The sequence below is a fragment of the Puma concolor genome, chromosome A2, assembly GCF_028749965.1.
Source record: "Puma concolor isolate L17-30 chromosome A2, mPumCon1.1.hap2, whole genome shotgun sequence".
Taxonomy (NCBI): Eukaryota; Metazoa; Chordata; class Mammalia; order Carnivora; family Felidae; genus Puma; species Puma concolor.
Genome location: NC_141668.1, coordinates 46196816 through 46214332, shown reverse-complemented (window position 1 = coordinate 46214332; position 17517 = coordinate 46196816). Strand labels below are relative to the sequence as shown.

Below are 17517 nucleotides of genomic sequence, written 5' to 3'. Positions count from 1 at the left end.
GTACAACTCAAGAAGTTAGAAAAGCAAACAACAGAGAAGTACAAAAATATTTAAGGACGGGAATAAAAGAATAGTAATTTATTACACAGAAAATATGAGAGGAACGACAAAAGACTGATTCTTTCAAAGACTAATTAAACAGATATATTTTTGAGTACAATGATCAAGAAAAAATACAGACGAGGAGAAATATTAAGTATCAAAATGAGGGGTGCCTGGCTGGCTCAGTTGATGGAGCATATGGCTCTTGATCTAGGGTTGTGGGTTTAAGCCCCATGTTGGGTATAAAGATTACTTAGATAGATGATAGATAGATAGATAGATAGATAGATAGATAGATAGATAGATAAAAACTTAAAAAAAAAAAAAAAAGAATCAAAATGATGAGCCACCTGGCTGGCTCATTTGGTAGAACATGCCACTCTCAGTCTTGGGGTTGTGAGTTTGAGTTCCACATTGTGAGTAGAAGATACTTAAAAAAAAAAAAAGATCAAAATGAGGACATATTTACAGATATCACAAGCATTTTTAAAAATCAAAAATTATGAAAAATTTTATACCTAAGAATTGGGTAACATGAACAAAAAGGACAATTTCCTTGAAAAAATCAAGCTATCAAAACTAAATCAAGAAATGGAAAAAAACCAAACAAACTTATGAACATTGGATAAACTGCATCAGTAGTCAAGTGTACCTACAAAACAAAATACACAACACACTCTTTCAGAGAAGTTCTACCTAACTTTCAAGGAATAGGTAAATAATACTTCTCTTACACGAAGTGTTCTAGAAAACAACAACAACAAAAAAAAGATAAGTTATCTAACTTATTTTGTGAGGCTGGGATATCTTGAAACCAATAAAAGACAATGTAAGAATTGAAAATTGTAAAACAATTCCATTTACAATCTTAGATTAAAAATTCTAAGTAAAATACCAGCAAATGGAATCCTACAATGTATATTTAAATATCAAGCCTAAGTTGGGTGTATCCCAGCAATACAAAGATTGCTTAATGAAAGAAAAACCTATTAAGGAATCTACTTTGTTAGAAAAGGGAAGGAGAAAAAATATGATTATTTCAATAGATTCAGGAAAACCCATTTGCTAAAACTCAACATTCATTCAAAATTTTAAAACTTAAAAATTTTCGGCCAATTTGGAATTAAAAGAGACTCTCCTAACTTGATAAAGGGTATCTAGAAAATAACCTACAATAATTCTTTATGGCAAATCATTAGAAATGAAGAAGTGTTGGGGCACCTGCGTGGCTCAGTCGGTTGAGTGACCAACTTCGGCTCAGGTCATGATCTCATAGTTTGTGGGTTCGAGCCCTGTGTCAGGCTCTGTGCTGACAGCTTGGAACCTGGAGGCTGCTTCCGATTCTGGGTCTCCCTCTCTCTCTGCCCCTCCCCCTCTCATGCTCTGTCTCTCTCTGTCTCAGAAATAAATAAACATAAAAAAAATTAGAAATGAAGAAGTGTCTGCTATCAGTCTTTTTTTTTTTTTGCCTTTGACTATTTTTAAATTTAATTATTTATTTTTTCTTTGAGATAGAGAAAGAGAGAGAGAGAAGGGCAGAGAGACAGACAGAGAGAGAGAGAGACAGAGATAGAGTATCCCAAGTAGGCTCCTCACTGTCAGCATAGAGCCTGACTGGGGGATTGAACTCATGAACTGTAAGATCATGGCTTGAGCCAAGATCAAGAGTCAGACGCTTCACTTACTGAGCTACCTAAGTGCCCCTGTTATCAGTTTTTAAAATTGAATATTGTGCTGAAGGTCTTAGAAGATTAAGACAAATGTGAGAATACATTCATTGAAAAGGAAGAAGTAAAACTGCCATTATTTGTAGATGATTCAAGTGTCCACATAAAAAATCTGGTCAAATCTACCAAAAATCTATCTGAATGGTAGATTCAGAGTAATCTACCATTACTCTGAAACTAATGAGAGTTCAGCAAAGTTGCTGGAATAAAAATATCAGTAGATGGGCTTAGCGGGTATTATGTTAAGTGACTAAGTCAGACTGAGAAAGAAATACCATTGATTCCACTAATAAATGGAATGTTAAGGAAAAAAAAGAATAAACAAAGAGCAGAATCAGAACTATAAACACAAACTGATGGTTGCCAGAGAGGAAGGGGCAGGAGGTTGGGCAAAATGGGTGAAGGGGAGAGGGAAATACAGCCTTTCAGTTATGGAATGAGTAAATCACAGGAATAAAAACAGAGCATAAGGAATACAATGGTATTGTACAGCAATATAATGGGACAGATGGTAGTTACACTTGTGGTGAACTTGTGGTGAATGTATAAGCTTGTCAAGGGACGCCTGGGTGTATCAGTCAGTTAAGCATCTGACTCTTGATTTCAGCTCAGATTGAGCCCCATGTCGGGCTTGTTGCTGTCAGTGCAGAGCCTACTTGGGATTCTTTCTCTCACTCTTTCTCTCTGCCCCTCCCACACTCTCTTTCTCTCTCAAAAATAAACATTAAAAAAAAATACCAATTTGTCAAATCACTAGGTTTTACACCTGAAACTAACACTGTGTCAACTATACTCAATTAAAAAAAAAAAAGTCAATAGTATTCCTATATACCACCAATACAGTTAAAAAATGTAATTTAAATGAAAGAACTAACTTTCAATAGCAAGGAAATTTATAACTCTAAAAGATATTTATAAAGGAAATTATAAATTAGAAACTTGTACTTAAGGTTTATCCATGGATGAGTGCCTGGGTGATTCAGTCAGTTAAGCGTCTGACTCTTGGTTTGGGCTCAGGTCATGATCTCATGAGTTCAAGCCCAGAGTCAGGCTTTGTGCTGACAGTGCGGAGCCTGCTTGGGATTCATTCTCTCTCTCTCTCTCTCTCTCTCTCTCTCTCTCTCTCTCTCTCTCGCCCCCCTTCCCTGCTCATGCTCTGTCTCTCCCAAAATAAATAAACTTAAAAAAAAAAAAAGAGATTTATCCATGGAGACAGATGTGATCCTAGTTCATTTATTTAACTCCTGTGTACTACACCATAATTTATGTATTCTCTTGTTTCATGGACATTTGGGTGGTTTTCAATTCTTTTATGTTACAAGCAATGCTACTGCAACAAGATTTTTTTTTTAATATTTATTTATTTTGAGAGAGAGAGAGAGAGAGAGAGAGAGAGCGTGAGTGGGAGGAGGGGCAGAGAGAGAGGGAGACCCAGAATCTGAAGTAGGTCCAGGCTCTGAACTGTCAGCACAGAGCCCAACTGCAGGGCTTGAACTCATAAACTGTGAGATCATGACCTCAGTCCAACACTTAACTGACTGAGCACCCAGGCACCCCTGCAACAAACAGTTTTAATAGATGGCTCCTTGGGATCATATGCAGAATTTTTTTCTAGAATATTTCTAGATGTACAATTGCTAGTTTATGGAGTATGACCCTTTTTCAACTTAAGAAAAAGTTGTGTTTTTTTTACATTTTATTTATTTTTGAGAGAGAGACAGACAGAGCACAAGTGGGGGAGGGGCAGAGAGAGAGTGGGAGACACAGAATCCGAAGCAGGCTCCAGGCTCCAAGCTCCAAGCTGTCAGCACAGAGCCCGATGCAGGGCTTGAACCCACAAACCATGAGATCATGACCCAAGCTGAAGGTGGACGCTTAACCAACTGAGCCACCCAGACGCCCCAACCATTTTTCAACTTTTTGATATTGTCAGCTTGCTCTCCAAAGTGATTTGAAGTATCACCAGCAGCAGTCTATACATGTTCCTACCACTTCACTTCTTCCTCCTTAACTCTCGTGTTGTCAAACTGGTTACATTTCCCCCCCACCATCTGATAGTTATAAATGGCATCTCACTGCAAATCCCAAAAGAATGTAGACTGCCTAGGAATTATAATTTTTTCTTCCCTGCTGTTTCCTTAGGGTTACAGTTGTGCTGGTCCCTTTGTATGTACTCAAATATTTGTGGAGGAAATGAGTGAATGAAGGTTCACTAGTAAGGCTGAGGATCCATGATGTGTTTATAGCTCACCAATATGTTAAAGAGGAAGCTCAAGGGGCGCCTGGGTGGCGCAGTCGGTTAAGCGTCCGACTTCAGCCAGGTCATGATCTCGCGGTCCGTGAGTTCGAGCCCCGCGTCAGGCTCTGGGGCTGATGGCTCGGAGCCTGGAGCCTGTTTCCGATTCTGTGTCTCCCTCTCTCTCTGCCCCTCCCCCATTCATGCTCTGTCTCTCTCTGTCCCAAAAATAAATAAAAACGTTGAAAAAAAAAATTAAAAAAAAAAAAAGAGGAAGCTCAAGGTATGGAAAACAAGACTATTATTATTATTACACTTGCTGTTTAAATTTTCAATATAAAATCCAGTGTGTCAACTGAGGGGAAAGTATAAATCAGGCTGCTTTAATGAGACAGAGACTGTCAGACTGTCAAAAGGAGAGTAACAGGGACCGTCCAAGCAACAGAAAAGGCACTGGGCCTGGGAATCCAAAGACCTTAGCCCAATCTCCTTCCAATTTAGGATTGAAACTTCATATATATGGTTAGATTACTTAACCTCCCTGAATCTCAGGTGTCGTCATCTTAAAATAGAGACAATGATAATAATACCCATTTGGAATCCTGAGCAGAGAACACAGAGTTCACTAACTGGACCTTAACATAAAAATAGCAACCACCACCTAACCTCAGACACCCCACCCCACACAAAATGCCTCAGTTGGCACAAAAACATTTTTATATTAGAGGTCTAGTGGAATCTATGAGCCAGATAGTACCACTACAGACCAAGTAGTACAAAACTGGGTAGTTTCATCTGTGACATCTTCCAGCACAGCCTCAAATCCAAAGCTTCCAATTAGCTGGCATTTCTGGAACACTCTCATTCCAATCCTGCTCCCTGCTGATCTACCTACGAACCCTCTCGGTTATGTAACTTGGAAGCCCTGTTTGGCTGAACACAACCCACTATATCCCTCAACCCATTTCTGAATAGTTGCTGAACTTTGTTTCCTCCCAAGGACACTCCTGTTCTGAGCTACCCTCATAAGGAGGTTCTTCTTTCTTTCACTGTTCATGCACCCCAGCACTGAGATATGGCCACTGGCTTGTGAAAAATCCCAGTTTTCTGGGGACTGACTATTATAAATTTTGGGGGGTTATCTTCAAGAAAAATATTATAAAATTATAAATACAAACATCTTCTGATACTTCTGTCTTTCACCTTGTGGGTCACTGTGCCACATTCATTGAGGACATAGGAAACCTCTATCTACATGACCACGATATGAAGGAGGGGGTGAGTCATCCAAAACTCCAGCTTCGAAGATCTTTTCCTTCCTCAGTGCCAATGACTCTCACCACACAGCATCTGAGCAAAGCACTACTTGATCACCCGATGGACCTCGTTATAATTAGCAACAGTTCCAACTCTGAAATCCTAAATTTAAACTGTCCATTCTCTGACTACAACTCCCTGTCATGTAAAAGATTTCCATTAATTTTTTCTCCATTTGATCAGCTCCCCTCTGACATTACTTCCTTTCTCTTCCTGACTATATACTAGGCCACTAAGTAGGGTGGGGTGAGGCACCTAGGGTAAAACTTTAAGGAGGCACACATGTTCACGGTCATGTAAGTACAGGGTATACATTATGTGTCATGATGTATTAATTTCTCACCATGACACTGAGCTTTCTTGAACCTTTGCTCTTCTGTCCACAAGCTCTGTAAAACCACAGTCCTTGGTTTGGATTCATGCAATCATTCAAGGTCTCTCCCAAGCAACTGAATATGATTGAGCAAGTGATACACCACTACAGATGAGGGAAAATACAAAGTACTGATCCTCATTCCAGGTCAGCCCTCAACTCTACCAGCAATCCTTTTGCATGTTTGTAGAAGACTGTTTTTTTCCCTTCCCTGCAGCAGTATGGCAGACATTGTTAGTTGTCAGCTCAATTAATACCCATTCTCTTCCTTAGTCATAGCATCTCAATTTATTGCAAGTGGCAATACGCCTAGCTAAAAGACAACTTCATTTCAGCCATGGAAAGCCATTGTGGTATAAGCTGAAGTTGGGTACGTCTTCTAGTAAAGCTCCTTAAAAGCAATACTGATGACAAAAGAGAAGCTGCTGTGTACCTGTTGTGCTCTTTTTTACCCTTTCCTTTCTCAACCCTCTGCTTTCTGCCTGGAACAAGCATCTTGGAACATGTGGCATTTTGAAGATGGAAGCCATTGTAAGGATGGCAGAGCAAAACGAAAAGAGACTGGGTTCTTTGTGACAGCAAGGAGCTTCCAGACCTGCCCTGGAAGGATGGCATACCTCCATCTCTATGTGAAAGAAAAACTTTATCCAGTTTCAGGCACCAGTATTTCTGCTCAAACACAACTTTACCTGGTAATGCAGACAGTCATCCCAAATTTTCAATGTTCCCTTAAAGTCTTTATTCTGCCCTCCATTGAAAAATATCAAGAGTAGGGCGCATGGGTAGCTCAGTCAGTTAAGTGCCAGACTCCTGGTTTCAGCTCAGGTCATGATCTCACAGTTTTATGAGACTGAGCCCCAGGTCAGGCTCTGTGCTGACAGCAAGGAGCCTGCTTGGGATTCTCTCTTTCCCTCTCTCCTCTCTTGCTCCCTCATACACACATACTCTCTCTCTCTCTCTCTCAAAATAAAAAACTTTAGAAAAAGAAAAATATCAAGGTCATCACATGCTAAAGCACTGAAACTCCTGCCTTCAAAGACTTCATTTCCCACCTATCTCAGTAACTTTCTTCTGTCCAAGGCAAAGCATTGTAATCAGGCTTAGCTAACCTCACCTTGTGCTTCCTCAGAACATCCTCCTAACATCCTTTCTCTCTCCACTATAGGTAACATCTCCCTGTCTCTCCATTCTGGCCTTACAGATACCTAAATCTCTCGCTTTAAAAACAAAACAAAAAACTCACAATAATCCTTGCAACCCCACGACTCCCATTAACTACGATCCTAGGCCTTTCCTTTCTTTCCCATGCAAAAAAAGCGGAGTCCGTGTGTGCCAGCTTCTCTCTCCAACTGCCCATGTACCAGCCCACAGACGACTTCCCCAGGCCCTCTGTTCCTCACTCTCCCAACCCAGGGCGCCCTAACTGCCAGAGCCTCTGCACCCCTGCTTTTACTCTCCGCAGCGGTAGGGGCTGGAGCGCCCCTCCCTTATGAATCGCCTACTTTCAGGTCCACACGGTCCAGGCTAGCCTCCTCCTTCCTCTCTCCTTTTCCTCCGTCAGCTCCTCTTCCTTCGTGTCAGCGGTGTTAGGCCCAAGAAGGAAGGAGACCAGGGGCTCAGAGCAGGGGAGACAAGCTGTCTTCACCGAACACACTCAAATGGAAGGGACAGTCCGGGAGAGCGAGTGGGACAGGGAACCGACCCGTCCTCTGGAAGCGCCAACACCAGGGCGTCCAGGCGCCGGAGCGAGCATGGTGCCGAAAACTGCTCCAAGGCTTCTCCAGGTGTCCTTGGGAGGAGCAGTCAGGCTCCGATCCTCGCCCAGGGCGCATGCGTGAGCCGTCTGTGGGAGGCCCGCGCTGTGCGCGGAGCCTATGAAAGTAGGAGCCAAGGCCCAGGTGTCAGAGACGTTCCGGGTTGTGGAGGTTGGCTTAGAGCAGGTGGGCGTACCGAACACGGTGAGTGGTGGGGTTGGGTGCCGAGGGAGTGGAGGCGACTGACTTGCAGGACAGGGAGTGGGGTGTGAGTCGTGGGTAAAGAGAGGCTGGGTCCCCCGGGATGGGCTCCTCTGGACCGGGGAAGGGGCGCGGTGGGCACGCCCGAGAGGCTGAGGACGAGGGCGCTGCAGGCCAGGCCTAAGTGATGGCCCTGGAGTGGAGCTCCTGGGCACAGCCCGTCATATTCGAGGCGCTGCGGCAAGTTCTCTCCTGGCCTCAGTCTTCACTCCGTGCTGCTGCTGCTGCTTGGGGGAGCCGAGACTTGTTTGTGCAAGATGCGGCCCGGGCTTGTGGGCAAAGCTGCCCGGGTCCCCAACGCCGCGCAGCCCTGTGTCCGCGATCCCAGGCCAGCCAGAAGAGGTGAGGACCCTTCCACCCAGACTTGGAATTCTGAAAGGGAAACAGGAGAACTTCTCCGTTAACTGTAGTGTATGGCACTTGAGTGCGACTGCCCCTTCCTAAATATGAACACCTGTCTTTCAGCCTAGGACATGAACGCCTCTTCAGAAAACGCACATCTCGAGGGCAGTAACGCCAGACCCTTTTTTTATGTGCACGCCATGGGCCAGCAGCCTTACCTGAGTCCGTGGTGCCAGAGTCCCACCTATAATCCATTCTCTGTTCCTGGGGCAGGTAAGAAGTCCAAGAAGTTCAGTGCGGTTAGAGACCCTACCCCCTAAAGCAACGCCTGAGGTTTTCTAATACTTGAATCCATGATCTCCCTTTCCTCACTCTGTCCTGACACAGAAGAGATTATGGCAGCACATAGGGGCAGTGTTCGAAGTTCACCATTTTAATAGGTAACATTTGACTTCTAGCTATATGCCGGTTATTCTGCTAAATACTGGACGTAGGTTCTCTCATTTGACCTCAACAACCTGATGGACTAGGTATTATTGTTGTCTTTGTTTCACAAATGGGGGAACTGTGGCTCGGAGTCTGGGACTTGCCCAGAGTTACACAGGAGTCAAACCAAAATTTTATTAAACTAGTCTAGTAGAGGGACCTAGAGCTCCTAGTCCCTATAATTTTTTTTTAACAAGGCCTAAAGATTCTAAAAGCTATTATGGTAAGGTCAAAAAAAATTACTCTGGGAGAAGTATGGCAAAACTTAAAAGTTTGGGAGGTGGACATCTAGGATTTCATGCATTACGGGGTGGGAGAGGGCTTTAGGCAGTGCAGGAGAATCCATGGGGTGATTGCTACCTCCAGTAGCAAAGATAATGTTAAACCTATTCTTCTGTGTACCCTGTTGTAGATAAAGCATGTTGGGTATCTTATGCAACTGTTTTCCAAGGAGAAAACTATGTGTGATAAGGATTTCTTTTGAGTTCATCAGTCAATGATCCCACATGAGTAGAATTTTTAGTCCAAGGAGCTCCTGGTGGCAGCCGTTTTATAGCTGTAGTCTGAGCAATAAGGAATTCTGCCAGCATATGGTCTACGGACTTCAGCTCCTCACTGTCTCCAGCAAGACGGCTTACTTGACATATTTGGGACTTGTACCTCCACATGAGCTTAAAGAAATTTTTATATATAAGCATTCCGTTAGCTCTATTTCTCTGGTAATCCCCTAATTAATACAGATGTTGAAATGTGATTTTGGAATGGTAGATGAAGGAATTATATGAGGAAAACTCTTGAGGTCAGAGGGTGGGAAATTCCTAAAAGAAATGCATATTGTACCTTAAACTTTCTTTGAATTAAAAGGCTGAGATTCCATACTTGTGCAGTTTGTTCATGTGATTCACTTTCAGGTTTGTTTATTTATTTAAAGTTTGAGAGAGAGTGCCCATACAAGCAGGAGAGCGGCAGAGAGAGAATCCCAAGCAGACTCCATGCTGTCAGTGCAGAGCCGGAGGCAGGCTTGATCTGGCAAACTGTGACATCATGACCTGAGCCAAAATCAAGAGTCAGACACCTAACCAACTGAGTCACCCAGGCGCCCTTCACCTTCAGGTTTAAAATATTTGTCCTAAGAGTTGTGATTTAGAATTAAAGTGGTGAGTACTGGAAGTAGGACTCAGATTTGTATTGCTTATTTGCTTGTTTGTTTTAATTGCAATCAAACTCAGAGATTTTAGGAATTACTGTCTTGTGTAACCTAGAACTGCAAGAAAGAAGCCACTTCAGGTTGGCTAAATAGGGAATCAAAAGACATAATCCATATTAGTACTTATTTCCCTTTATTTCTAGGTTTTGACTTTCTCTGTATTAATCTCATACTTAGCCATTTCAAAGTGGCAAAGATGGTTACAGCATTCCTAGGCCTGTAATGATTTTATGGCTAGGGGTCTCAGAGAAGAGCCCGCTCTTCCAGTAGATTCAATGAGTTCCAAAGCTCACTGTCAGTGGTCTGGCTTTGTCACATGCCCTCCTTGTTCTACTTACCAAGCCAGGAATAGGGACCAGTCTCCTTAATCAGTCTAGGTTATATGCCCCATGTTGAAGGTGTATAAGCCAGTCATATTCCATTTGGACATAGAAGGTCTCTCCATTTTCAAAGGAGCTTGAAGGGCCTATTGCCAAGAGATGAATGGATGCCAGTATGGAAAGATAAATGTTGACTATAGATTCACTGAAGATAATTTACATCATTTTTGGATAAAGTTAGTTAAGTAGGAAATGAGAGGAATGTATTAGAACTTGTCAAATAGCTGGATAAAATTGTGTATTAAACACATTTGCATTTCCTTGATGACAGATGATGTGAAGCATGTTTTCATATGTATATTCAGCAAGTTTTGTCTGTGTATTTTCTTTGGTGAGGTATCTGTTAAGGTCTGAAGCCTCTTTTTTAATCAGGTTCTTTTCTTTTTTCTTTCTTTTTTAAGTTTATTTATTTTGAGAGAGACAGAGGCAGCATGAGCAGGGGAGGGGCAGACAGGGTGGGAGAGAGAATCCCAAGCAGGCTCCACACTGTCAGCACAGAGCCTGATGTGGGGCTTGAATTCATGAACCACGAGATCATGAGCTGAGTCAAAATCAATAGTCAGATGGATGTTTAACTGGCTGAGCCACCCAGGCACCCCCTAATTGGGTTATTTTCTTAATGTTTTAAGGGTTCTTTGTATATTTTGGGTAACTGTCCTTTATCAGTATTTTCTCCCAGTCTGTGACTTTTCACTCAGTTGACAGTATCAGTATCTTTTGCAGAGTTTTAAATTTTAATGAAGTCAGCTTTCAGTTCTTTCCTGCATGCATCATATATGCCACTAGTATTTTGTATAAGAAGTCATCACTATTCTTAAGGACATGCAGGTTTTCTGTTATCTTCTAGGTCTTATAGTTTCTGCATTTTGCATTGAGGTTTGTGGTCCATTTTGAGTTAATTTTTGTGAAGGGTGTTTAAGGTCTTTTTCTAGAATCACTTTTTGCACGTGTATGTTCAGTTGTTCCAGGATGGTTCGTTGAAAAGACCATCTTTGCTCCATTGTTTTGTCTTTGCTCCTTTGTCAAACATCGGTTAATTACACAGGTCTGGGTGTGGGCTCTCCAGTCTATCCTATTGATCTGTTGGTAACTTCTTAAGTGTTTGGTAGTCTTCAATGGGCCCTTCTGGGCCTGTACTTTTTGTTCTAGAAGGTTATCAGTTGATTTTTTCTTTAATAGATATAGGTCTATGCAGATGTCCATTTCTACTTGTATGAGTCTAGCAAACTCTGTCTTTCAAGGAATTGGTCCATTTTGTGTAGGTTCTGAAAGCTGTGGTAATAGAGTTCATAGTATTCCTTCCATCTTTTTAATGTCCATGGGATCTGAAGTGGCACCTTCTTTCATTTCTGATACTAGTCATTTGTGTCTTCCCCTTTTTCACTCAGTAAGCTGGCTGGTGGTTTATCAACTTTATTGATCTTTTCAATGAACCAGCTTTTTTATTTTTTTATTGATTCTGTTGTCAATTTCATTAATTCTGCTTTAACTTTTATTTTCTTATTCTTTGAATTTAATTTGCTCTTTATTTTCTAGTTTCCAAGATAGAGACTATATAATTGATTTTCAAATCTTTTCAATTTTGTAAATTTCCCTCTAATCATTACTTCCATGTCATCCAACAAATTTTGACAAGTTCTATTTCATTTAGTTCAAAAATCTTTTTTTTCCTTTTCTTTTTTTTTTTTTTTTTTTGAGTAGGCTTTGTGCTTATCACAGAGCCCAGTGCCAGTGCCACTCATGACCCTGAGATCAAGACCCTGAGGTGAGACCAAGAGTTGGACGCTTAACTGACTGACTCACCCGGCACCCCTAGCTCAAAATCTTTAAATTTCTCCTGAGATTTCTTCATTGACTCAGTGTTACTTAGTATTTAATCTCAAAGTATTAGGTGATTTTTCAGCTATCCTTGTTTTCTATATTCAGTTGTAGGCTAAGAGCAGACACTGTATGATTAATATACTTTTTAATTTGTAAAAGTGTTTTTTTATGGCCTACAGTATGTACTGTCTTGGTGAGTGCTCCATGTGGGTGTGAGATGTGTATTCTGTTGAATAAAGAAGTCTGTGGATGTCCATTATTTCCAGTTGGTTAAGGGTACTGTTGATTGAGTTCAGCTGTCCTTACTGATTTTGTACACCTGCCACATCTGTCCTATTCTGATACAGGAGTATTAAAATCTCCTAGTGGTAATAGTGGGTCATTCTATTTCTCCATGTATTTCTATCACTTTTGGCCTCACATAGTTTCACCCTCTGTTAAGGGCATGCACTTTAGGGAGGGATTGTTACGTTTCAGTGAAGAATTGATGTTTCATGTAATGCCACTCTTTATCCCTGATCACTTTCCTTGGTCTGAAGTCTGCTCTGTCTGAAAGAAATACAGCTTGTCCCCTTTCTTTTGATTAGTATTAACATGGTACATCTTTTTCCATTCCTGTCTTCATATTTAAAGTGAATTTTTTTTTTGTAGACAATACAGTTTTTGCCTTTTAGGGTGTCTTGTAATGTTTTATTAATTGCCAGGCATTCTGTACTGCATAAAAGGAAGTGCTCTAAATAGGCTTTTAGTGACATGGTAAGTTGTGGAGGTAGGACAGGGACCATAGTGCCATGGTTATAGAAGGACTGTGATTTTAGGTCTCAGTCTTTTAGTGAGATTGTGCCTTTGGACTATGAACTATGCCTTCTCCCATTGGGCAGGGAAGGGTGGTTAGGGTGGTTTGAGATAAGTATTTGCTTACACCCTGATCAGTTAGGCTCTGGTCAACTAGCTTGTCCTGAGGTCTGGTGTTAGTGTTGGCTGGAGTTCTCCTTGTGTATGTCACAGTGGTTCCTCTTCTCTCCTCTTCCTGTGGGATCTTTCTCCTAGATTTAATGTAAGAAACTGGCTGAGCTACTGTAGATAAAATTCAAAAAAAGCAAAGGGCAGCAGGGGATGGGGGAAGATTCCCTATGAATGGATCCCCTTGAAGTTTTTAACAATCAGATTTGTTCTCCTTGAGCCTGCAATTTGTCAGTAACAATAGTTCAGGCTTCCCTGTCCCACTACTAATTCCCATGGAATTTTTATCTCTTGGGTTTATACTCCTCTAAGTTGCACTTATCTGCATTCACATATCTCTCCAACACTGGGGTAGCACTTTGCCTGTAACCTACTGCTATGAAGGGTCTGGGAAGAATTCTTGATTTTTTCAGTTCACCTTTTTACTTTGTTTGGAGTAAATGACTTCCAAACTTCTTACATATCCAGAATCAAACTCTACCAGCTTTTAATATTAATTAGACATGCAGTACTCATAGGTATGCAATTCAAATAGAGGGACAAATTCATGCTTTTATAAATAGGCTGATTTTGATTCAATATTAAGTTCTCTTTGCATCCATTCCCTCCTTTGTATAACAAGATGAATTAGTTTTCTTTTGACATTGGCCAACATCTCCCCATTTCTCCCACCGCCCAGCCCCTGGCAACCACCATTCTACTGTTTCTGAGTTCATCTTTTCTAGATTTTACATATAGGTGAGATGAAGGGGGCATGGGTGGCTCAGTCGGTTAAGTGTCTGACTTTGGCTCAGGTCATGATCTCACAGTATGTGGGTTCGAGCCCTGCATCGGGCTCTGTGCTGACATCTCAGAGCCTGGAGCCTGCTAAGGATTCTGTGTCTCCCTCTCTCTCTCTCTCTCTCTCTCTCTCTCCCCCCTCTCCCACTCATCTCTCTCTCTCAAAAATAAATAAACATTTAAAAAGTTAAAAAAAAAAAAGAAATGTTTTAGGGCACCTGGGTGGCTCAGTCAGTTAAACATCGACTCTTGATTTCAGTTCAGGTCTTAATCTCAAGGATGTGAGTTCAGGTCCTGCACTGGGCTTTGTACTGGGTGTGAAGCCTACTTAAAAAATGTGTGTGTGGGGGCGCCTGGGTGGCGCAGTCGGTTAAGCGTCCGACTTCAGCCAGGTCACGATCTCGCACTCCGTGAGTTCGAGCCCCGCGTCGGGCTCTGGGCTGATGGCTCAGAGCCTGGAGCCTGTTTCCGATTCTGTGTCTCCCTCTCTCTCTGCCCCTCCCCCGTTAATGCTCTGTCTCTCTCTGTCCCAAAAATAAATAAACGTTGAAAAAAAAATTAAAAAAAAATGTGTGTGTGTATATATATGTATACAGATACATATGTGTGTATAATATATATATACATACATATATATATATTATACACACACATACAGCTGTATACAGATACAGATGTATCTGTACACACACACACACACGCACACAAAAGATTTTGGTAGCAGTTGGAAGAAGTAGGGAAGGAGGGATTTCCAGAAAAGTGAAGAGAAGTTGGCCTGTGGAGAATCCACATATGGCTAGAGCCTACAGGCTTAGTGGGACAGTGAGATGATACAGATACAAATCAGATAATAAGGGCCTTTATGGTACCCTAAAGAATGGGGTCATTGTTCCTCATTTCCTGAATGGCAGTGATAAGCCCTTCAAATACTGTGTCTGGAGTGAGGAGGGGTCACAGTTGAGTCAGAAATAAAATTCTGGGGGCACCTGGCTGGCTCAGTTGGTGGAGCATCTGACTCTTGATGCTCAGGGTTTGAGCATCATTTGAGTTTGAGCCCCATGCCCCACAGTTGGGTAATCTCTACAGTTGGGTGTAGAGATTACTTAAGAAAAGAAAAAGATAATTCTGGAGGTAGTATGGACTACAGACCTGTGAATGTCAGGGGGATGGGTAAAGGAAGTTACTAGTAGTTACTGAGGTAAAAACATAGGAGAGGACTTCAAAGTCCTTCGCATGGTAGAAGAGGGAAGGTATTACAAAGAGTAGCCATGGATTTTGATTAGTGAGTGACAAAACTTTAACACCTATGTTTTTGCAGTAAGTGGCTGAATAGGGTCCTGTGGTAGATTCTACTGGCAGAGATCTGCTATTATGGTATTTTGTTCCACTGTATGATATGGTACAACATATGGTAGGAAGTTATGAGTCATGAACTTCATTCTGTTGGCTTCTAACCTCTATAGACAGTGTTGAACTCCCAACGTGAGACTTATCTGTTTACTTTCAATACAGGAAGAAACCCATAAGCTTGTATGTATAAATACATCAGGCCAGGTCCGACAGGCATTTTGATGCAGTCTTAAACAGTAAAATTGAGTTCATAAGATCAACCTCACTATATTGAGTAAACTGCCTCATAAACACTGATCTGAGTATAATTACTGCTTTTATATACTAAGTAGAGGTTTTATCTTAACTTTGTTAATCGTATACATCTGTTTTGCAAAAGCAAATGCCTTTCCTTAAATGAATTTGTATGAGAGAAATGTGTCTGTCATTCCTGGCACCACTGCACTGTTTACCCCTAAAGAGTGGAAAATGGGGGAAGATGTGTGTATGTGTGAATGAATAGTGCTGAATGAACAGGTTTAGAAAGGCTTGTACATACAAAGGACTTTTGTTCTCCTTTGCTCTATAAGAGCTGACATAATTATTCTTTCTTCAGCCACAACAATCCGGAATTATGCTTAGTGGGTGCTCGGTCTCTTTGAAAAACCGCCACTACTAAGTAGGGGTGATTCATGATATGTTATCTGATGGTCTGGCAACCAGTCAGAACAGATGCCTGCTCTTGTAGTGTAGGAGGGTGCCGGAGGCCCCACTGTTCTGGTCATTGCCCTTTCACTTGTTGAATCCTGAGGGGAGAAAGTGGGGGGCCATTAGCTACCAACTAGCATGGAAGAAATGCCATATTTTAACACTTGGTGTGGCCACTTGGCTGTGTACTGGCTGAATGTTGGGACCAGCTGCAGGAGACAGAGTGACTACTGTATTCTCTTTCCAGGTTTCAGAAATGGAAGTCTGTATTTTCCATATTCAGTGGTACTCAGTGAGTATCCTGGCTTCCTTGTTCCTCAGTCACCATTGCCCACTACACTTAACTGACGACCTACGTTTTATAACACAGCACATTTCCAGCACTGTAGTGGCTATGGAAAGAAAAAGAAAACGAGAGAGACTCAGACTGAACCTCAGCAGGCTGAGAACATGACTCAGAAACAAGGCACCCACTCAGAAGGTGATATGGTGACCAGTATCCCTACTTCTAATATTGACATAGAAATGGATGACATTCCTGAAGAAACAGATGGCGTTTTGTCTTCTGTTGCCCAAAAGAGGGAGCTACACGGTAAGAGCCCTTCTAATAACAGCCTGTATAGGACATCACCTCAAGGAAGCTATGCATCTGAGAAAGAGAAAATGAGGCTAGAACAGAGCAAAGGATCCCTTGTAACGCAGTTCTGGAAGACTTTGAAGGAAACTATGCGTTTGTATGACCTAGCTTATGGTAAAGCCATGCCAGAGAAGATGGTGCAGGACAATAGGATTTCACAGAGTTCTTGGGAAAATAGAACTTTCCCTCATGAGGGTACAGAGGGCATTACATGTAAAGATGAAGAAAGCACTGTCTGGTTGGAGCAGTGTCATGATGTAAGACATGATGATGTGGTAAAGTTGGGCTCCATCATGAATATGAACTTGGGTAAAGAAAAAAGCTATGCAGCTGCTCCCCAATTCCTATCTTCTCCAGATGAAGCAAAAGACAGAGATAGAATCCAGGATACCCTGAACTCAAATCTGTGCCTGTCTTCTGGAGATGGCAATAAGCTCCAGCAGGAAAGGCCGGTCTGCCCCAGCAATAAAGCCATTGAGGACCTGAGCCTACAGTCCAATCCCAGAGTCCCCTTCGCATTGAGGAAAGCATGCTAGACAGTGGTAGTGGGGGCCATGGCTTCCCTGTGAACATGAATGAAGTTGAAGTGATACAGAGCAACAGCTACCCTGAGAATTATGTCCCTCCTCCTATCTCGCTGGCCAAGTTCAACCAGGCTGATGGAGGCATTCAGTGTGATATGAGCCAGTGGCAGGATGCAGAGCTGGAGCAATCCCCTGAGCAAATGCTTTCCAAAGATGAGTCATGACTAGACTACAAAACTAAGGGATCACAGAGAAAGTCAATCAGGAATAGGAAATTGAACACAAATGAAGAAAAAATGACCATAAATGATGAGATTGAGGAGGAGTATCATGAGAACTTCAAAAAGTGTGCCAAAATTAAAAAGACTGTGAAAGGCAGAAAGCAGAAAACCCTGAGCAACTTCTCAAGTGGTAACATAGTATATTTGTTGAAGAAAATGCTGCCTTGAACACTGTTCTTCATGAGGATTCAGAAGACTGTGAGTTGGAAGAGGAAGTTGAAGGTGAAATGTATGAGGTAGAATGCCTCTTTGAAGAAGTTAGTCCACCAGACCCTGTGAATTCCTCAAAAAGAAGGATTTATTAAAAAAATAATAATAATAAAAAAAAAGGGGGCATCTGGGTGGCGCA

At 41.9% G+C, this 17517-nt stretch overlaps 1 protein-coding gene and 1 pseudogene across 10 annotated transcripts in view; one reads left to right on the top strand and one right to left on the bottom strand.

Annotated features, from left to right (window-relative positions):
• Positions 1-4289: 4289 nt before the first annotated feature.
• LOC112866381 (RP9 pre-mRNA splicing factor) overlaps positions 4290-17517 on the bottom strand; it is a 43035-nt gene continuing 29807 nt past the window's right edge. For 3 of the 9 annotated variants that reach the window (XR_015245733.1, XR_015245731.1, XM_086693065.1), the window contains one exon: positions 4290-8082. The gene's annotated coding sequence lies outside the window, so the exon portion shown is untranslated. Of the gene's footprint in view, positions 8083-9852; positions 10212-10502; positions 12993-14365; positions 15825-17517 lie in introns of those variants that run through there. The other 6 variants (XR_015245732.1, XM_086693069.1, XM_086693087.1 and 3 more) reach the window with 5 other exon arrangements.
• LOC147583143 (uncharacterized) lies at positions 8131-17473 on the top strand (annotated as a pseudogene). The gene is made up of 2 exons (XR_015245720.1): positions 8131-8325; positions 15974-17473. The product of XR_015245720.1 is annotated as an uncharacterized LOC147583143 (transcript).